The sequence below is a fragment of the Anomaloglossus baeobatrachus genome, chromosome 5, assembly GCF_048569485.1.
Source record: "Anomaloglossus baeobatrachus isolate aAnoBae1 chromosome 5, aAnoBae1.hap1, whole genome shotgun sequence".
NCBI classification, from domain to species: domain Eukaryota; kingdom Metazoa; phylum Chordata; class Amphibia; order Anura; family Aromobatidae; genus Anomaloglossus; species Anomaloglossus baeobatrachus.
The window spans coordinates 507,572,311-507,594,913 of record NC_134357.1 but is presented as its reverse complement, the minus strand read 5'-3'; the positions used below and the strand labels follow the sequence as shown (position 1 = coordinate 507,594,913).

At 48.3% G+C, this 22,603-nt stretch overlaps 1 pseudogene; it reads left to right on the top strand.

The window, feature by feature from the left end:
* Window positions 1–22,603, top strand: part of LOC142312853 (uncharacterized) — a 206,937-nt pseudogene that overhangs the window by 34,699 nt on the left and 149,635 nt on the right.

Here is a 22,603-nt window from a genome sequence, read left to right as displayed (position 1 = left end):
AGATCCCACTTGGTGTGAACCCAGAGGCATGCAGCTGAGTAGCTCAGCAGAGGATGTGGAGGAGGAGGAAGACTAAGTGCTTCTTCCCGTACAGACAAGAAGTGATGCAACCAGGACAACTACTGCATCCTCAGCTACAACTCTGGCTGTGTCCAGCAGCAGTGGCAGGTCTACATTTCAATTGGGCGGCAAGGGTTGACTAGCCTGGGCCTTTTTTGCAACCGGAATGGATGACCCAACTCACGTTCTCTGCAAACTTTGTAACAAAATAACTCAGAAGATGGAGAAAAACAAATAATTGTCTACTACATGCGTGAACCGTCACATGACCAACCAATATGGGTTAAGCTGGGTTCACACATAGCGACAGCGACAACGACGTCGCTGTTACGTCACCATTTTCTGTGACGCAACAGCGACCTTGTAAGTCGCTGTTATGATAGCTGCTTAGCTGTCAAACACAGAAGAAGCAGCAGCGATCATAACAACACGCGTCGCTGTGCTACATGTGCAGAGAGCAGGGAGCCACGCACACCACTTAGCGCTGGCTCCCTGCACTCCTAGCTACAGTACACATCGGGTTAATTACCCGATGTGTACTGCAGCTACATGTGCAGAGACCAGGGAGCCGGCACTGGCAGCGAGGGCGGACGCTGGTAACGAAGGTAAATATCGGGTAACCAGGGAAAGGTCTTCCCTTGGTTACCCGATGTTTACCCTGGTTACAGCTTACCGCAGCTGCCAGACGCCGGCTCCTGCTCCCTGCTCGCTTTATTTCGTCGCTCTCTCGCTGTCACACACAGCGATGTGTGCGTCACAGCGGGAGAGGGACGACCAAAAAATGAAGCTGGACATTCAGCAACGACCGGCGACCTCACAGCAGGGGCCAGGTCATTGCTGGATGTCACACAGAGCGACAGCGACGGGACGTCGCTGCAACGTCACAGAAAATGGTGACATAGCAGCGACGTCGTTGTCGTCGTCGCTGTGTGTGACACCACCCTAAGTCTTTGAATCTTACTGCTCTAACATGTGGCTGAGTCGGCATCCCCAAAAGCCAATCAACTGAATCTGATGCTTCTTCCTCCTCTGTCACCGTAGAAACTGTTCTCACACAGAACTTCCACTTGGTTACTACTTACATGTAGGGTGAGTGATAGTATTTTATAGTATTTTGACCAATCTCACACCACAGCACACCACATGCTTCGCAATCCACCATAACATATCTGCCTGCACTTCCCTCGCAGTTCAAAAACTCCGTCCTCTCTCAGTACACCAGCCAGACCAGCAATTTTGGTCATAGAAAAGACTATTTCTTTTTACACATACCAAAGCTAAGAGCTTAAACTTCACCATATCCAATCTGTTGGTCACGAAAATGTTGCCTTTCCACCTGAAGGATACAGAGGGTTTCCGAAAGTTGAAGGCCGTGGCAGTCCCCCAGTACCAGTTGTCTAGTCACCATTACTTCTCTAATAAGGTTGTGCCTGTCCTACACCATCATGTCAAAGGCAACATTATCTTTTCTCTGTAAAACTGTCTCCCAGGGTGCATTTCACCACTGACACCTGGACAAGCAAGCATAGCCAGGGGCATTACATCTCGCTGACTGCGCACTGGGTCACTCTGGTAGCTGCGAAGGCAGGTGGGGAAGGGGCTGCTTCCCAAGGCTTGAAACCCATAAGGCTTGCTGGACAAACCTTTGGATCTACCGCTTCCTCTACTGTTTCTGCTTTCTCCACCTCCTCTAGGTCCTCCACCTGCACCCTCAACCTCTCCCTTAATGTAATACGTATTTCAAAAGTGCAGAGAAAATTCACTCCACCTCTATACATCTCAGCCACGGCTCAATGCAAACAGGCAGTGCTGAAATTAATATGCATTGGAGAATGCAGTCACAGGACTGCAGAGTTGTGGAGTGCTATCCAGGCCTAATTTGATCAATGGCTCTGAAGGCGAAAGCAGAGAAGGATGAGGAAGGGATACTATTTCTTGTAAGGTCCGGACAGTCGTCATCGTCGCACAGGTGGGTGTCACAGGAGGGTGGATTTCATTGATCAAGGAGGGCTCATGGTAACAGACAAAGTGGTAGTAAAACTGCAGGAACTGAGGAAAAAACAGAGGAAGAGGTGATGGGCGCAGAAAACTCAGGAGATGAAGAAGATATTGATTCCGTCTCTGCTGTCCGTAGTTGGTGGGTTGGGATGGATGGGATGGGATGGAGGAAGCGAGCTTGAGCGTTACAACACCACCAACACAACATGGACTGGGCCTCATGGGAGCGTCCGACACATGAGCGCCTTCTTGCTGCACTATCTGCAACATGATGTCCATATTGTTAGTATTAGAAATCGTGCTGACTACTGGGTTGCCACTCTGGTAGATCCACGGTAGAAGAGTAAATTTAGCAAGATGCTTCCCCCCTGGAAAGGGCAAAGTGGATGCTGGAGTATGGAAACAAGCTTGTAAACCATCTCAACAGTAGTTTTCCACAAGACAGCAATGAGGCACATAGTGTGCATCGCAGTTCTAGAATTCCAATCACGGGAACGTTGTTCAAGTGGCAGAAGCAATTTCTGTGAGGTTTGCATACATTTTTTAGACTATCGCATGCAGAGTACAGGTCTGACACATAGTGAATGTCTGGAGAGGATGGTGCAGGAATATCTAGATATCAATATTCATGCAAATAAGAGGGGGATTGGACACTTTTGCAGTTTGATCTTCAAAAATGGAAGAGTGGCATGAGCTCACCAGTCACGCCTTGGAAGTTTTGGCCTGCCTGGCCGTCAGCATCTCTCAGAATGTGTCTTCAGTGCTGTAGGCGGTGTAATGATGGATAAGCGCATCCGGCTATCCTCTTAAAGGGTAGGCTGCCTAACTTTCATAAAGATGAATAAGTCGTGGATGTCCAATGACTTTGCCACCCCAGTCCCAGAATGTACAATGTACTAGGTGATGGTGTAGTGCCAGGGGTCTGGGAGCACCAGCCCTACGCCTGTCTGTCACCTTACTGTCTCTGGTAAAGGTACCATCCTTGACTGCTGTGCAAAGACACTATGGGGAAATTGGGTGGGATGGGAGCAATTGATTCCACTGTCCTGCTGTCTGACTGAAATGTTTTTAAATATCAAGATTCCAAGATAGGGAGCACCAGCCTTACACACCTGTCTCTCATCCACCTCAATATTTCTTATGTAAATAGTTTAGGAAGCTATTGGCTGTGCCAAAATGGTGGAGCTGCACTGTAAAACATATTTTTGCTGTTTTGGAAGCTTTTCGACCCCTTTATAGGTGTTTTCTCTGCCTTAAGTTTAAATTTGATCTCCCATTGAATCCAATGAAGTTCAAAAACGTTTGACGAACTGTTCAGCGAACATCGCCAAGATTGCCAAAGATCGGTGAACTGAACTTTGTAAGGTTCATTTATCTCTAATATTGATAATCTACTGCTTATAAAAGACTGATTGTATTGAAACAGCAAAACACAGCTCAGTAATCGACAGCTCAGTATTCTGCTCTCAGATTACATATCAAAAACTTGCTGACAGATTCTCTTTAATGGATATGCCACTTCCCATTATCACATGAAAGGGCAGTGATTACTCACTTAGCTTAGCAGCATTCATTGCTGTTAGCAGAAATGGAACCCAGGGAGTCAAGTGATGTGAGTGTTTGCAGAGCTTAATTTAATCTCTCAATCAAAGTGATTGCAACAAGTATAGAAGATTGCTCCTTCTTATCACTCCATCAGCTCTTTGTTTGCTACAGGTCTGCCATAGATCAAACCCTCATAGATTGGTTACACTACTTAGGGGCACTTTGCACACTACGACATCGCAGGTGCCAAATTGAAAGTGACGCACATCCGGCGTCACAGGCGATATCGTAGTGTGTAAAGCCTTTATGATAGGAGCGCAAAATCGTCGTAATCGTATCATCGGTGTAGCGTCGGTCATTTCCATAATTTGTTACCATGTTGTTCCTCATTCCTGCGGCAGCACACATCGCTGTGTGTGAAGCCGCAGGAGCGAGGAACATCTCCTACCTGCGTCCTGCGGCTCACGCCTGCTATGCGGAAGGAAGTAGGTGGGCGGGATGTTTACGTCCCGCTCATCTCCGCCCCTCCGCTTTTATTGGCCGCCTGCCGTGTGACGTCGCTATGACGCCGCACGATCGCCCCCTTAATAAGGAGGCGGGTCGCCGGCCAGAGCGACGTCGCAGGGCAGGTGAGTGCATGTGAAGCTGGTGTAGCGATAATGTTCGCTACGCCAGCTATCACCATGATATCGCAGCGGCGATGGGGGCGGGGACTATCGCGCTCGGCATCGCAAGCATCGGCTTGCGATGTCGTAGTGTGCAAACTGCAAAGTGCCCCTTATAACCAGGGACCAATTAGATCAGCAGTCACTCACCAAAATTCATTTGGTTCACCTTTTGAGCCAGGTTTTGATCCAATTACAAACCTTATTTTCTAAGACTATAGATCTTATACAGTACTAGCTATAGTAACCGGTAACCGGGCATTGCCCGGGATAGTAACTGTCTCTTTGTCTCTCTCCCAGTCTTTCTGTCTGTGTGTCTGTCTCTGTGTGTGTCTGTCTCTGTGTGTCTGTCTCTGTGTGTCTGTCTCTGTGTGTGGCTCTGTGTGTCTGGCCCTGTCTGTGGGTCTGTCTCTTTGTCTGTGTGTTTGTCTCTTTCCCTGTTTGTCTGTCTCTTTCCCTGTCTGTCTGTGTGTCTGTCTCTTTCCCTGTCTGTCTGCGTGTCAGTCTCTTTCCCTGTCTGTGTGTCAGTCTCTATCCATGTCTGTCTGTCTGTTTGTGCCTATCTCTCTGTCTGTTTCTGTATCAGTCTCTCTGTCTGTCTCTGTGTCTGTTTTTCTCTCCTTCCAGGTCTGTCTCTTTCCCCTTCTGTCTCTTTCCCCCTCTGTCTCTTTCCCCCTCTGTCTATCTCTTTCCCTGTCTGTCTTCCTCTGTCTGTCTCTTTGACTGTCTCTCTCTCTCTTTCCCTGTCTGTCAGTCTCTGTCTGTGCTTATGTCTGTCTCTCTCTTTCTGTCTCTCTATCCATCTCCCCACCGACATCTTATTACCTCACACATAAGCTTCTTATACTAACAATTTATTTTGTTCCTATAGCAACCACTCACAGCTCCTATTAATTAACTCTATCTCCATTGACATTAATGGAGACAGGTGTTTTGGGGAGTAACTGTAAAGCGCGGGGTTAAATTTTCCTGTCAAAACATAGTCTATGACGTTCCCTGAGTCACATGGGGCGTTTGTGCAAAATTTCGGGATTGTAAATGCGACGGTGTGAATTCCTTTAGCGGACATACACACACATACATACATTCAGCTTTATATATTAGATTATCAATTAGACATCCATGTTGGACAGTGTCAAATGCCTTTATTAAGATCAAAAACACAACCCACAGCTTTATCTCTGTTAAGTTTGTATGAAGAGTTGAGGAAAAAACCTTATCAGGTTAGTTTGACAACTTCTGTTTTTTTTCGAAAACTGTGTGGACTATCATTTAAAGGGTTTGTCCACTGCTTGGACAACCTCCATCTCAATCACTATTTTGCCACAGTAAAATAATAACACTTATACTCACCCCCGTTGCCATTCCAGCTGTGTCGACAAGCCTTTTAAAATATTGTTTTCTATTACACTTTTTTATAGTCTTGACCAAAAGTGCTGGCACACTTGAAATTGTTCCACAAAATGAAAAATTTATCCCAACAAATGATTGTAATGACACATTTTGTTATACATGTTTATTTCCTTATTTATTTCCCAAAAAAGGCAATTTTGTCATAATTTCACGCAAAACCCAGACGTTGTTGACACCGTTACATTTTTGTGGGTAACAACTTTGTTTAAGGCCCCCTTCACACGTCCGTGAAAAACACGCACGTGTGTTATGGGCCGTTTTTCGGGTCCGTGTCCCGTTTTTGTGTCCGTTTTTATGGTCCGTGTGGCACCTGTGTGAATTGCGTATGCTAGCCGTGTTTGTGTGCAGAACGTCCGTGTGTGCGTGTGGAATTAACGTGTATGTGTACGTGGAATGTCCGTGTGGAATGTCCGTGTGTGTGATGCACAATGTCGTTTATAAATGTCGGCTGACAGCAGACAGAGTTGCGCGATGAGAATGAACTCGGGTGAACTTCACCCGACTTCATCCTCATACCGCGGCTCTGTCTGTGTCGAGTACTGATTAGCGGTCACCTGTGAAGGATTCACCGGTGACCGCTAATCCCCCGAGTGACTGAAGTTTCCCCCCCTCTCTCATACTCACCGTTCCTCGATCCCCGGCGCGGCCCTGCACGGCATTCACACTGCTGCGGCGGCTTTTACTATTTTGAAAAAGCCGGCCGCTCATTAAACAATCTCCTATTCCCTGCTTTCCCCGCCCACCGGCGCCTATGATTGGTTGCAGTGAGACACGCCCCAACGCTGAGTGACAGGTGTCACACTGCACCCAATCACAGCAGCCGGTGGGCGTGTCTATACTGTGCAGTAAAATAAATAAATAAATAATTAAAAAAAAACGGCGTGCGGTCCCCCCCAATTTTAATGCCAGCCAGATAAAGCCATACGGCTGAAGGCTGGTATGCTCAGGATGGGGAGCTCCACGTTATGGGGAGCCCCCCGCCCTAACAATATCAGTCAGCAGCCGCCCAGAATTGCCGCATACATTATATGCGACAGTTCTGGGGCTGTACCCGGCTCTTCCCGATTTGCCCTGGTGCTTTGGCAAATCGGGGTAATAAGGAGTTATTGGCAGCCCATAGCTGCCAATAAGTCCTAGATTAATCATGTCAGGCGTCTATGAGACACCCTCCATGATTAATCTGTAAATTACAGTAAATAAACACACACACACCAGAAAAAATCCTTTATTAGAAATAAAAAACACACACATATACCCTGGTTCACCACTTTAATCAGCCCCAAAAAGCCCTCCATGTCCGGCGTACTCCAGGATGGTCCAGCGTCGCATCCAGCGCTGCTGCATGGAGGTGACAGGAGCTGCAGAAGACACCGCCGCTCCGGTCACCTCCACGCAGCTAATGAAGACAGCTGTGCGATCAGCGGGTAACCTCAGTGACAGCTCAGCTGATCGCACGGCTGTCTTCATTAGCTGCGTGGAGGTGACCGGAGCGGCGGTGTCTTCTGCAGCTCCTGTCACCTCCATGCAGCAGCGCTGGATGCGACGCTGGAGCATCCTGGATTCCGCCGGACATGGAGGGCTTTTTGGGGCTGATTAAAGTGGTGAACCAGGGTATATGTGTGTGTTTTTTATTTCTAATAAAGGATTTTTTCTGGTGTGTGTGTGTTTATTTACTGTAATTTACAGATTAATCATGGAGGGTGTCTCATAGATGCCTGACATGATTAATCTAGGACTTATTGGCAGCTATGGGCTGCCAATAACTCCTTATTACCCCGATTTGCCAAAGCACCAGGGCAAATCGGGAAGAGCCGGGTACAGCCCCAGAACTGTCGCATATAATGTATGCGGCAATTCTGGGCGGCTGCTGACTGATATTGTTAGGGTGGGGGGCTCGCAATAACGTGGAGCTCCCCATCCTGAGAATACCAGCCTTCAGCCGTATGGCTTTATCTGGCTGGCATTAAAATTGGGGGGGACCGCACGCCGTTTTTTTTTATTTATTTATTTATTTTACTGCACAGTATAGACACGCCCACCGGCTGCTGTGATTGGGTGCAGTGTGACACCTGTCACTCAGCGTGGGGGCGTGTCTCACTGCAACCAATCATAGGTGCCGGTGGGCGGGGAAAGCAGGGAATAGGAGATTGTTTAATGAGCGGCCGGCTTTTTCAAAATAGTAAAAGCCGCCAGAGCAGTGTGAATGCCGTGCAGCGCTGCGCCGGAGATCGGGGAACGGTAAGTATGAGAGAGGGGGGGAAACTGACCGACAGACTGTGAGAGAGGGACAGACAGACAGAGAGACCGACAGAGAGACAGAGAGACCGACCGACGGACTCAGGGAGATTGACCGACATACACAGAAATAGAAAGAATAGCCGACATCACTAGAAATAAAAACACCAAACGGACACGGACTATAGGTAGATGCATACGTGTTTACTAACGTGTGTGCACATACCCATAGACTTTCATTGTGTCCACGTGTGCGTGCTCCGTGCAGATAACGGACATGCATCTGTGCAAAACGCAAACACATACGGATCACGGACACGCACACACGGACATAATGAAATAACGGACGTGTGACCACAATCATAGATTAACATTGGTGCACGTTTGGCCGTGTCTCCGGTATATACAGAAACGGACCAAACACGCACGTGTATCACGGACGTGTGAAGGGAGCCTAAAGCATATGATGCCTTTTCAAACTCACATGTGGCAAGTAAACAGGTGTGGGTAATATGAAAATCACACCTGAAATCAGATAAAAATTGGAGAAGTTGACTCAGTCTTTCCTTTGTGTGTCTGGGTGTGCAACACTAAGCATGGAGAACAGAAAAAAGAAGAGAACTGTTTGAGGATTTGTAACCTTGAGATTGAGGATTTTTTTTTCAACAATTTACTTTCTCAAGTCCATCTCCAGAGATCTTGATGTTCCTTTGGCCATGGTCCACAACATAATAGAGACATTTACGACACATAGCATTTTAGCTAATCTCTCTTGACATGGACAGCGGAGAAAAAGAGAATTTTGTTTACTTACCGTAAATTTTTTTTCTTATAGTTCCGTCTTGGGAGACCCAGACCTTGGTGTTTAGCTTCTGCCTCCGGAGGACACACAAAGTACTACACTTAAAAGTGTAGCTCCTCCCTCTGAGCTTATACACCCCCTGGTGAGCCAGTCCCAGCCAGTTTAGTGCAAAAGCTGAAGGAGAATAGCCACCCACAAGTAGAACAGAGCAAGAGCCGGAACAACCGGAAACTCTGTCCACGACAACAGCCGGTGAAAACACGCGGAACAAGGAAATTGCCAACAGGCAACAGGGAGGGTGCTGGGTCTCCCAAGACGGAACTGTAAGAAAAAAATTTTACAGTAAGTAAACAAAATTCTCTTTTTCTTTATCGTTTCTTTGGGAGACCCAGACCTTGGGACGTTCCAAAGCAGTCCCTGGGTGGGAAATAAACAGAAAAACTAAGAAGTAGGCAAAACCTAACTTCACAAATGGGCGACCGCCGCCTGAAGGATGCGTCTGCCCAAGCTCGCATCTGCCGAAGCATGAGCATGCACTTGGTAGTGCTTCGAGAAGGTATGCAGGCTAGCCCAAGTGGCAGCCTGACAGACTTGTTGAGCCGTAGCCTGGTGCCTAAAAGCCCAAGAGGCACTGACAGCTCTGGTCGAGTGTGCTTTGATCCCCGGCGGGGGAGGCGCCTGCGTACTCTGGTAGTTGTCTGAAATGGTCGACCTAATCCAACGGGCTAAGGACAGCTTAGAAGCAGGGAGGCCCTTGCGCCGACCTGTGGTTAGCACAAAAAGAGAGGTGCACCGCCTAAGCGCATCGGTGCGAGACACATAGATCCGGAGAGCACGCACCAGATCTAGAGTATGTAGAGCTTTTTCAAAGCGATGAACAGGGGCCGGACAGAAGGAAGGTAAAGTAATGTCCTGGTTAAGGTGGAAGGGAGAGACCACCTTAGGAAGGAAGTCCGGAGTCGGACGGAGAACCACCTTGTCTTGATGAAAAACTAAAAAAAGGAGACTCCGAGGAGAGCGCAGCCAAATCAGAGACTCTCCTGAGAGAGGTTATGGCAACCAGAAAGGCCACTTTCTGTGAAAGACAATACAAAGAAACCTCCCTAAGAGGCTCAAAGGGGGGTTTCTGTAAGACCGTGAGCACCAAGTTAAGGTCCCAGGGGTCCAAGGGCCGCTGGTAAGGCAGAATGATGTGAGACGCGCCCTGCATGAAGGTGCGGACCTGAGCCAGCCGAGCGAGACGCTGCTGGAACAGAACTGACAGAGACGAAACTTGTCCCTTGAGGGAGTTGAGGGACAGTCCTAGCTGCAGACCGGACTGTAGAAAAGACAGAAGAGTCGGCAAGGAGAATGGCCAAGGAGGATGGCCGGTAGACCGACACCAGGACAGGAAAATTTTCCAAGTCCTGTGATAGATCTTAGCGGCGGAAGACTTCCGAGCCCGAGTCATAGTGGAGATGACTTCAGGGGGAATACCAGAAGCCGTCAAAATCCAGGACTCAAGATCCACGTCGTCAATTTGAGGGCCGCAGAATTCGGGCGGAAAAACAGACCTTGCGAGAGTAGGTCTGGACGGTCCGGGAGATGCCACGACATCTCTACGGACAGATGGAGCAGGTCCGGATACCAAGCTCGCCTGGGCCAGTCCGGTGCAATGAGGATGACTCGACGACCCTCCATTCTGATCTTGCGCAGGACTCTGGGCAAGAGAGCTAGAGGGGGAAACACGTAGGACAGACGAAACTGGGACCAGTCCTGAACCAGAGCGTCCGCGGCGAAAGCCTGAGGATCGTGGGAGCGAGCCACGTAAACAGGAACTTTGTTGTTGTGATGGGATGCCATTAGGTCCACGTCCGGAGTGCCCCATTTGCGGCAGATCGACTGAAATACTGCCGGGTGCAGGGACCACGCGCCACCGTCCACGCTTTGACGGCTGAGGTAATCTGCCTCCCAGTTGTCCACGCCTGGGATGTGGACTGCGGATATGGTGGACCTGGAGTCTTCCGCCCATTGAAGGATGCGTTGTACCTCCATCATTGCCAGGTGGCTGCGTGTCCCGCCTTGATGATTGATGTAGGCAACCGCTGTCGCGTTGTCTGACTGGACTCGAATGTGCCTGCCCGCCAGCAGGTGGTGAAATGCTAGGAGAGCTAGAAGCACAGCTCTGGTTTCCAGCACATTGATTGAAAGGGCTGACTCGGACGGAGTCCAAGTGCCCTGTGCTCTGTGGTGGAGACATACCGCTCCCCAGCCGGAGAGACTGGCATCCGTGGTGAGAATCACCTAGGACGGGGCCAGAAAGGAGCGCCCTTGGGACAGGGAGAGGGGCCGAAGCCACCACTGAAGAGAGCTCTTGGTCCGTGGCGACAGAGCCACTAACTTGTGTAAGGAGGAAGGCCGCTTGTCCCAACAGTGGAGAATGTCCAGCTGCAGGGGGCGCAGATGGAACTGGGCAAAGGGAACAGCCTCCATGGACGCCACCATTTGACCCAGCACCTGCATCAGACGCCTGAGGGTATAACGGTGGGGCCTCAGGAGAGAGCGCACCGCCAACTGGAGTGACAGCTGTTTGTTTAAGGGCAACTTCACAAGTGCCGGCAAAGTCTCGAATTGCATCCCTAGGTACGTGAGACTCTGGGTCGGAGTCAGAGTGGATTTGGGAAGATTGACAAGCCACCCGAATTGGGCTAGAGTGGCGAAAGTGAGCGAGACACTCCGCTGACAGTCTGCGCTGGATGGAGCCTTGACTAGAAGGTCGTCCAGGTAAGGAAGCACTGCCAACCCCTGGAGGTGCAGAACCGCAATCACTGCTGCCATGACCTTGGTGAATACCCGAGGGGCCGTGGCTAACCCAAAGGGGAGAGCCACGAATTGGAAATGATCTTCTCCTATTGCAAAGCGTAGCCAACGCTGGTGTGAAACTGCAATTGGCACATGTAAATAGGCATCTCTGATGTCGATGGACGCTAGGAAATCCCCTTGGGTCATTGAGGCAATGACTGATCGCAGAGACTCCATTCGAAAGTGCCGCACCCGAACATGCTTGTTGAGAAGCTTGAGATCCAGGATGGGCCGGAAGGTACCGTCCTTTTTGGGAACTAGGAAGAGGTTTGAGTAAAAACCTCTGAACCGTTCCCGGGCGGGAACTGGTACAATTACTCCGTTGGCCTGCAAGGCTGCCACGGCCTGTGAGAAGGCGGCGGCCTTGGAGCAGGGGGGAGTTGAGAGAAAAAATCTGTTTGGCGGGCTGGAAGAGAATTCTATCCTGTAGCTGTGAGAGATGATCTCCCTCACCCACTGATCGGAGACTTGTTGAAACCAAGCGTCGCCAAAGTGGGAGAGCTTGCCACCGACTAAGGATGTTGCTGGAGCGGGCAAAGAGTCAGGAGGAGGCTGCCTTAGTGGCAGGACCTCCTGCGGTCTTCTGTGGACGCGCTTTTGGGCGCCAGTTGGATTTCTGGTCCTTAGCTGAGTTAGCGGACGAGGCGGAGGGCTTAGAGGACGACCAGTTGGAGGAACGAAAGGAGCGAAACCTCGACTGATTCCTACCCTGGGCAGGTTTCCTGGTCTTGGTTTGTGGCATGCAAGTACTCTTCCCGCCAGTAGCTTCTTTAATAATTTCATCCAGCTGTTCATCGAACAGCCGGGAACCAGCAAAGGGGAGCCCAGCAAGGTACTTCTTGGAAGAAGCATCTGCCTTCCACTCTCGAAGCCACAAGATCCTGCGGATAACGAGGGAATTAGCCGAAGCCACCGCAGTGCGGTGAGCAGCCTCTAGCATTGCAGACATGGCATAAGATGAAAAAGCTGAAGCCTGAGAAGTTAAGGCAACCATCTCGGGCATAGATTCCCTGGTGAGGGAACACATCTCCTCTAGAGAAGCAGAGATGGTTTTGAGAGCCCACACTGCAGCAAAAGTTGGGGAAAACGCGGCCCCCGCCGCTTCATGCACGGATTTGGCCAGAAGGTCAATCTGACGGTCAGTGGCATCCCTAAGGGAAGTGCCATCAGCCACCGACACAACGGTCCGGGCTGAGAGCCTAGACACCGGAGGGTCTACCTTTGGGGAGTGAGCCCACTCCTTGACCACCTCAGGTGGAAAGGGAAAACGGTCATCAGAACCACGCTTTGGGAAGCGTTTGTCAGGACAGGCCCTGGGTTTGGTCACAGCGTTCTGAAAACTGGAGTGGTTAAAGAACACACTCTTTACTCTCTTAGGCGAGGTAAACTGGTGCTTTTCTGCCAGAGAGGGTTGCTCCTCTGATACTGGCGGATTGAGATCCAGTACAGAATTAATGGAAGCAATCAAGTCACTAAGTTCTGAGTCACCCTCGGAAAGATCAATGGGGCACATGGAGTTAGCCTCCGAGCCCCCTGTAAAGGCATCCTCCTCATCTTGTGAGTCAGCTCTTGAATCAGAACCGCGGGATGAGGAGGGAGGGGAAACCCTGCGGCGCCTCTTAGGAGGACGGGGTCTGTGCCCTGATGATGAATCCTCTGTGAGCTCCGGTGGACGGAGGTCAGATGATAGGGATCCTAAAAGACCCTTAGCAAGAGCATTAGAGGCACCCTGTGAAGGGGGCTGATGCATATTCATCAAAGTCCTGGTCAGAAGTCCCATGGACTCAGCAAATGACTGTGAGATAGACCTAGAAAAGCACTCTACCCAGGCCGGAGGTTCAGCCACAGGTGCAGAAGCAGCCTGAGAGACCACTGGGAGTGAGACTCCAGGCTGTGGCACCTCCAAGTTAGAGCAGACATCACAATGTGGATAGGTGCTCGGTTCATGCAGCATGAGCTTACATGCAGCGCTTACAGTATAAAGCTTTGGGGCCTTGCTCCTCGTGTGAGACATGCTGCTGGAGTGGGGACAACTTCTACAAGAGAATGAACCCCAGGGAGCATATACAGAGGTCCACAGCCAGAGACCGGCTGTGGCTTACCAGACCGCTGGAAGCGGTGTTGTGTGCCCTCCAGATCCCGAAGCCCGGACCCCCAATGCACAGCACCTCAGCAGGGATGCAGAGTGCAGAATGGCCCAGCGCAGAGTGAACGCTGTCCAAGAAAATGGCCGCCGGAGCGAAGAGGGGGCGGGACAGGGGGCGTTCCTGTAGGAAGGCGGGATCTGGAGGGCCATAGAGACCTGCAGGGGAGGAGTCACTCTCAAGCAGTGGGGAGTGTCCCTCCCCTGTGCAGGACGGCCGCCAGGAGGAGCCGTGCCTGTCCCTCTGCATGAGTGACATGCGAGGGCAGGTTACAGAAACTAGGCCTCCGGCGAAGCCGGGGCCTAAATTTGAGCAGCGAGGCCGACGGGCAGGCACCATCGGCGCAATTCTCGGGCGAAAGCCAGAGAACCCGCCGGAAATGCCAAAAACAAGTACAGCAAACACACTCTCCCCATACAATAAAGGACAGAGATCCCAACATATGAACGTCTCAGGTACTTAGCTGCTGAGACGCAGGGCCAGGTCCCTGGGGATGAGTGCTCCGGTCCACCAGAGTCCTGAAGGGGCTGTGGATGGAGACCGGTCTCCTGCCAGGCATGAAGACCGCGCTGGCTCCCACTTCAATCCAGAGCCCAGGAGGGATGGTGAAGGAGCACGGCATGTAAGGCTCCAGCCTTGGAAATCAACCTTACAACACCGCCGACACAGTGGGGTGAGAAGGGACATGCCGGGAGTCCAGACGTGGACCCGCATTTCTTCAATCTCTTTCCAAAAAGCAAAAAAAATCATATGAGAATGCATGTGTGGATGTATGCCTCCTGAACACAAAGCGATAAACTGGCTGGGACTGGCTCACCAGGGGGTGTATAAGCTCAGAGGGAGGAGCTAGACTTTTAAGTGTAGTACTTTGTGTGTCCTCCGGAGGCAGAAGCTAAACACCAAGCTCTGGGTCTCCCAAAGGAACGATAAAGAAAAATTGATGAAAGGTTGTAATACAGGTGTGAAGATCTCAGGTTGTCAGTTGTCTTAATCACCTAGGCAGGTTAGCAATGGAATTATTTTTATTTCTTCCGTCCACGGTCTTACATCAACTCCAGGTAGATGACCAAAATTAAATGCCTCCAGTCCACAAGATCTCAAACCAGACAGGTAATTCCAATTCCCCTGTACCAGATGATATCCATTGTCTCCCAACTTTTGGTTGGCCCAAAGCTTTTGTATCTCATATCAGTATAGTCTGCAGTCATAGGTTATGCTCCTCCAGACAACAGATACCATGACTGTAGCTGTGAATCCAGATCCAGCTCTAGCCAGCAACAACCCACCATCCTCTTGTCAGTGGCTCAAGCCACCCCAGGGATCAAGCCTGGCCAGCGGGTAACACACCCTCATAGCTAATTGTACATTGGTGGAGATTTCAAGAGTAATGGAAGGATTGCTTTACTCTAATTACCAATCTTGTGCCTGGCCTTTCAATCTAAATCCCATTGAACATCTGTGGAGAGATCTTAAAATTGCTGTTATGAGAGACCTGGGGCAGTTTGCAAAAGAAGAGTCCAAAATTCTAGGTGAGAGGTGTAAGAAGCTTGTTGATGGTTATAGGGCGCGATCAATTGCAGTTATTTTCTCCAAAGGGAGTGAAACCAAATATTAAGTTGAGGGTGCCAGCTCTTTTGTCCAGCCCATTTTTGGAGTTTTGCGGGAAATGATGTCCAATTTGCCCTTTTTTCCTCTGTTTTTACACGTCGTACACACACGACTCCACTTCGTACACATCGTACATGGCATGGGACTCTGCCACATCCACACTGTTCATCCCTCCTGACAACACTCATAAACTTCACCTCATCCAGCACAGCAGAGTCCTGCACACACTGAGGAGCTGATCATGTGACCCCTGACTCCTCCCCTCCATGTGACATCATCACAGGTCCTGTAAGCACAGAGCAGCCATATATCCAGTGTGCGGCTCTGCAGGAGGAGGTATGTGGAGATTCCCCATTACATTAACCCCCTCAGTGCTGCGCTCACACTCCAGGAGACAGAACGTGTTCCCGTCTGTGCGGCTCTATCAGGAGATCTGTCTGTATGGGATTAGATTGGGTCACTTCCCTCCTGACGCCGCTCGCTGCTCTGTTACTGTACAGTCTCCATTATGGCCGTCGTCCGTTCCATGTTGTCACTATCAGGAGATATTAATGTTCTATCATTATCTGTTACTTACGGCCCCGGTTCTACCGTCCCCATCTCTGTGGAGGTTCCCGAAACTTTATAACTTTGTGTCTTGTTTTTATTAAATATTTAATAATGATTGAAATATTGTACATTTTTCCTTTTATATTTGTTCTGTGTCTTTGGTGCTGGATTGGAGATATTCTGTGATAAATCTCTGTGTGTGACTATACTTGGATTGTGTGTTATACCGGGGGCAGGACGGGGCCAGGACTGGATGTAGTGATCATGTGAAGCCGGTAACAGCTCCGGAGACTTCTTACATGGGATCTTTCTGATGTTACATCGTCATCTTCTCCCCATTCAGGTCCCTACAATATCGGATCCTCTCAGATCTTCTATAGAAGAGAATTTTCCTGATTGACCCGTCAAGGATGGACAGGGACAAGATGGCGGAGAGGATATTACACCTCACCCTAGAGATCCTCTTCCGGCTTACTGGAGAGGTGAGAGATTCTGATGACGTCACATTACATCATTCTTATCTATGGGAATAACAGATGGACAGAACTGGAGAGGTGAGGACTCTGGAAATGTCTGTAGTGAGATTTATTAATGTGTCTCTCCATATCCAGGATTACACAGTAGTGAAGAAGACCTCTAGTGAGCGCTGTCAGGACCCTGTGTCTGAGGGATGGGGAAGACCCCTGAGCCCAATCACGGGACCTCCACCTCACCCCCTGATACATGAGGACATCAATGACCAGAAGATCCTAGAACTCACCTACAAGATGATTGAGCTGCTGACTGGAGAGGTGACACTGCTGGGAATGCTGGGACATTATACAGTAACGCTATGAAGGGATCGGGGGATGACGGTATCATTGTATGTGTCAGGTTCCTATAAGGTGTCAGGACGTCACCGTCTATTTCTCCATGGAGGAGTGGGAGTATTTAGAAGGACACAAAGATCTGTACAAGGACGTCATGATGGAGGATTCCCAGCCCCTCACATCACCAGGTAATAGACAGGACTAAATACACACGGCCTATAATTATCTGTATGTAAAGAATGAATTCAGTCCCTGTATGTGTTTCCTCCAGTTCTATCCAATGAGAGGACAACACCAGAGAGATGTCCCCGTCCTCTTTTTCCACAGGACTGTAAGGAAGAAAATCCTGATGATGATCAGGTAGGTGGAGAGAAAAGGTCATGAAATCTTTCCCATGATATTCAAAAGACTGAGAAAGGTCTTGTGTTCAGTCTTTCTTTAACCGCTTCACGACACTTGACGGATCTATCCGTCATGGAGCGTGTGAGGTTAGTCCCCGCCCCCTGCTGTGGGCAGGTCGCGGCGATCCGTGCACATATCAGCTGTTTTCAACAGCGTGATCACGTGACTTTCGGTGGTTGCCATGGTAGCACAGGGTCATGTGATGACGCCTGTAGCTAACATGAGTCACTTCCTCTCAGTGCCGACATAATGCCAGCACGGAGAGTAAAGCAGCGTATCTGCAGTTCTCAGTTCTGTAGCTGAGATCTACAGATAGGGCAGAGCAATCGGATTGCTGATCGCTATAGCCCCCTAGGGGGACTAGTAAAATAAAAAAAAAAGTAAAAAAAAAGTTTTAAAAAAAAAACCTTTCGCCCCATTGAAAATTAAAGGGTTAAAAAAAATAAAAAATATACACATATTTGCTATCGCCGCGTTCTGAAACGCCTGATCTATCAAAATATAAAATCAGTAACCGAGTAGCGTAAAAATAATTCCAAATGCCAAAATTACGTTTTTTGGTCGTTGCAAGTTTTGCGCAAAATGCAATAACAGGCAATCAAAACGTAGCATCTGCGCAAAGATGGTACCATTGGAAACATCAGCTCGAGACGCAAAAAATAAGCCACTACTGAGCCATATATCCAGAAAAATGAGAACGCTACGGGTTTCGGAAAATGGCGCAAAATGTGTGCCATTTTTATTGGACAAACTTGTGGGGGAGGGTTTAACCCCTTAGATACAAGTAAACCTAGACATGTTTGGTGTCTACAAACTCGCACCGACTTCAAGCATCACAGTGACACTTCAGTTTTACCATATAGTGAACACGGTGAATAAAATATCCCAAAAACTATTGCGCGATCACACTTTTGTTGCAGTCTTTTTCCAGTACACTATATGGTAAAACTTATGGATTCATTTAAAAGTAAAACTCGTCCTGCAAAAAACAAGCCCTCATATGGCAAGATTGACAGAAAAATAAAAAAGTTACGACTCTCGGAAGAAGGGGAGCAAAAAACAAAAACACAAAAATCTGCGATCGTTTTAGGTCGCACATAAGTGTCACATGCTGCGATATCGTTAATGACGCCGGATATGCGTCACTAACGACGTGACCCCGACGATAAAACATTAACAATATCGTAGCGTGTAAAGCCCCCTTTAGGCCATATTCCACTTTCAGTATTTGTTCAGTATTTTACGTCAATATTTGTAAGCCAAAATCAGTAGGGGAACAATCAATAGAAAAGTATATTGAAAAAAAACTCCAAAATAAATTTAGAAGTACAGAAAAGACTTAAACCAAAAATAACTCCTAAAACTTAGATATATATGAAAATTGAGGAATATTCTCATAACAAACAATAATCACCAATCACAATGTGTGGTAGTAGACAGATAATGGTATCCCTAGTAGGTCCTGTTCTTACCCCTACCTTGCCACGGAGGCCAGTACCTTAATCCTGCGCATATGGCGCCCCCACTCACTGACGACTGACCCTTAAGGCCCTAAAAAGCCCTACACAGGTAAAATGAGGTACAGTGAGAAGTACCACACTATAGGAAACTACAACAATACACCAACATTTTAGGGTAAATACCATAAATGTAATTCAGATAACCACTCCACCAGCAAGTCTGGGGAGTGTAACAATGGCCAAAGTCCCACACAAGTAAACCACTCTATATGAAATGGTTAAAAAAGACCACTGATGCGTTTCTCCTCAAAATAAGAAGTTTTTCAGGAGTGGAATGAAAAATATCGATACTTGTTTTGGTATAGCCCAAAGTGATATCTAAATTGCATAAGGTGCTAGCGCCTAAAATGCAATAAAATGCAAAGTGCATACCTGATACTGATATTAATATGTACAAAAGGTCAAAGTCAGCCAACATCAATTGGCTATAAACCATATAAATTGATGTTATGGCTATACGCCGGAGGCGTCTTCCCTCTCGGGTCAGAGTCAGGGTGCCTCCTGTCTCGGCACTGCCTGAGAGACCCATTCTGCGTTTGTTACTCCGCCTCGGCGCCGTTTGCAGCAGTTAACCCAACCCTCCGCTGTGTTACTGGTAACTGAATCTAAATGCTGAGTCTTTGGTCACAGAGTCTGAGTCAGAGTTAGAAAAAGCGCATGTGTGTGACGTGGCATCCTCGGATTGGCCATCGGATGTCAGCAGTCCCGATGACGTGGCTTCACTGGATTGGCCATTGGACGTCAGCTGGCCCGATGACGTGGCCTCTTTGGATTGGCCATTGGACATCAGCTACGCTGATTGGACATGAGCTGACTGGGCGGCCCTTAGGTTATATAGGGACACCACCAACGTCGGATGGCACTCAGTCTTTATTTGTCCTGTGGTGAGAGCTTTTTAGGCTGGTCAGTTGAATATTGCGCTACTTATGTAATTACTACCGGTGACAGCGCTGGTTAAGCGTACTGAACATTGCTAATAGGCAGGTTGCTTGAATATTGGGTTACTGATTAAGCGTGCAGTTCACCAGAACTATATTATTTGTAGAAGGTGCATCTGCGTGCTGATTAAAGCTGTCACTGCTGCATCTTTATGTCTGAGTTTTTATAGGTGCTTCTATTTAAACCGTGGTGTGGTCGCCTCGTCCCCACGGCTGTTCTTGGCAGTGTCAGTGTGAATTAACACTGACCGTTTGCGCCTTATTAATTTGAACCTTATTATACTGAAGTCTCATTTGTCCATCCAGCTCTCTGGGCTCTTAGCAGCTATATTCCATCTATAGCACGGTGGATCCCGGGTTGCCCTTAGGATTGTATGAACCATCCTCCTCCTAAAGGGTGCTTTACACGCTGCAACATCGCCAGCGATATCGTGTGCGATAGCACCCGCCCACGTCGCTGTTTCGTCATGGGGGTGATCGCTGCAGTAGTGAACAATATCGCTACGGCAGCGTCACACGCACATACCTGCTTAGCGACGTCGCTGGAGACACCGAACAATCTCTCCTTTAAGGGGGAGGTTCGTTCGGCGTCACTAAGCGGCCGCCCAATATCAGAGGAGGGGCAGAGATGAGCAGCCAGAACATGCCGCCCACCTCCTTCCTTCCTCATTGCCGGTGGACGCAGGTAAGGAGATGTTCGTCGTTCCTGCGGTGTCACACATAGCGATGTGTGATGCCGTAGGAACGACGAACAACCAGTGGCATGCACCACCAACGATATTATGATAAGGAGCGACGTGTCAACGATTTTTGACGTTTTTGCGATTGTTGATCGTCTCTCCTTTTAGTCACACACAACGATATCGCTAACGGCGCCGGATATGTGTCACGAACACCGTGACCCCGACGATATATCGTTAGCGATATCGTTGTGTGTAAAGTACCCTTTAGCCTCCAACCCCATAACTATTGTACACACATACAGTACATCAGAAAACAGAGGACAGTGTGCAGGTTCACAGAAAAAGGCTGATATTGTGACCAAATGATGCTAGAAATACTGTATAACACATCAGTACATCAATAAAACCGATATTAATTCAAAATATGTACTCAAGGTTACAGATAGCTACATCCTAATGGCTATAAACCATAGGAATTCCACACACATAAACCAGAGTGTCCATATCTCCGAAAATTATAGTGATATAGGACAATATACAGGTTTATATAAAACAAACTGATGTAGTAAACAACAATATCAGGAATATGACATTTAGCTTATTATAGCAGGATTCTTATTTTCTACAATAGACACCGTGCTGTATGGTCTGTCAGTCAATAGAGTCCCCATCATGATAGAACCAGTGCTGTGAGGTCTCCCTCAGTCCATAGAGGTTGCATCACTTCATAACCCTGGTGTTTATGGTGGAGTGGTTATCTGAGCTACATTTGTGGTATTTACCCCCAAAAGTTGGTGCATTGTTGTGTTTTTTTTTATAGTGTGGTACTTCTCACTGTCCCTCATTTTACCTGTGTAGGGCTTTTTAGGGCCTTAAGGGTCAGTCGTTGGTGAGTGGGCCCATATGCGCAGGATTAGGGTGTCGACCACCACGGCAAGGTAGGGGTAAGAATAGGGCCTACAAAGGCCAGCCTCCCTTGCCGTTATCTGTCTACTACCATACATTGCAATTTGTGATTTTTGTTTGTTATGTGACTATTTTAATTTTTAACATATATCTATTAAATTCTAATAAGTTTTAGGAGTTATTTTTACATCAGTGGAAAAGTATTATAGAAACACTGTCACTAATTCTGCATTTTTTACCCAATCATGATTTTGGCTTATAAATACTAGTGTGAAATCATGACCAAATACTGAAAGTGTCAACATGGCCTTATACGGAGAATGTTGTGATCAATGAAAGTGGATTCAGTGAATGTTATTAACTTGTGGGGAAAATGTCAAGAATGATTCTGAGAATAGGTCGTGCAGGGTCAGGTAAGTTGTAGGAAAAATCAGTGCTGGTATCCCTCAACCATAGGAATTGGATAAGTACAATGTGAGAAAATCACGCATTTCACTCGGACCAATGTTAGTCAATGATGCAGGTCAGATCTGCAAGTTTTTCCTCAGCTTTAATTGGATGTGCAGCGTGTTTTGGATCATGTGCACCTATACAAGTTTATGGGTGCATGTGAAACATTAGAAGAACTCTGATAACTTCCAAGTTCAGTCCGATATACACATAGACAGGCAATGGCGAAGATTGAGAGACTGAAAAGGTTGTTCAATATTCTGCATAAGTGGCCACATCCCTCTAAAACTGATAGGGAAGGCATTTGTCAAATTCCTTGTTCAGCCAATTCTGCCTCTGAGTGGCGCTATTGTGGTCTGCTCATCCCCATGAAGTGACCCCACCCGAGCTCCATAATCATTGAGATCCGGTGATGTCACATCAATTTCCAGTTGACCCGACACCACCGAGGTGGGCCCCAGTCTCCCTGAGTGACTGCAAATCAATCAATAAATAACTTCTGGAGAACCATTCTAAAGGCCCCGTCACACGCGCTGATATGTCGTGCGATCGCATGAGCGATCGCACCCGCCCCCATCGTTTGTGCGTCATGGGCAATTTGTTGCCCGTGGCGCACAAAGTCGTTAACCCCGGTCACACGTACTTACCTCCCGAACGACCTCGCTGTGGGCGGCACCTAGTGTAAACTATGATGTGATAAATCACTAAGGTTCTAAAGACCTCTGGAGATTTATCATTCTGCTAAATGGGTGTCTGTAATAATGTGGCCATTCAGTGTATGGTTTATACTTGTGGAGATGACAGGATAAAGCTGATCATAGACATTAGATATTGTCTGGATCTTCTCACAATTTTCTGGTTCTAGAGACTGCTGGTTACAATTAGGGTATGTGCCCACGATCAGGACTCCCTACGTCTTGGACGCAGTGGGTCCTGACCTGCGGGGCCATGGGTCTCCGCAGGAGAATGCAGGAGACCGCAGCTGCTCGTACCCACGATCAGTGTTCAGTGCGGTGCAGTCTCTCGCTTGTGTCC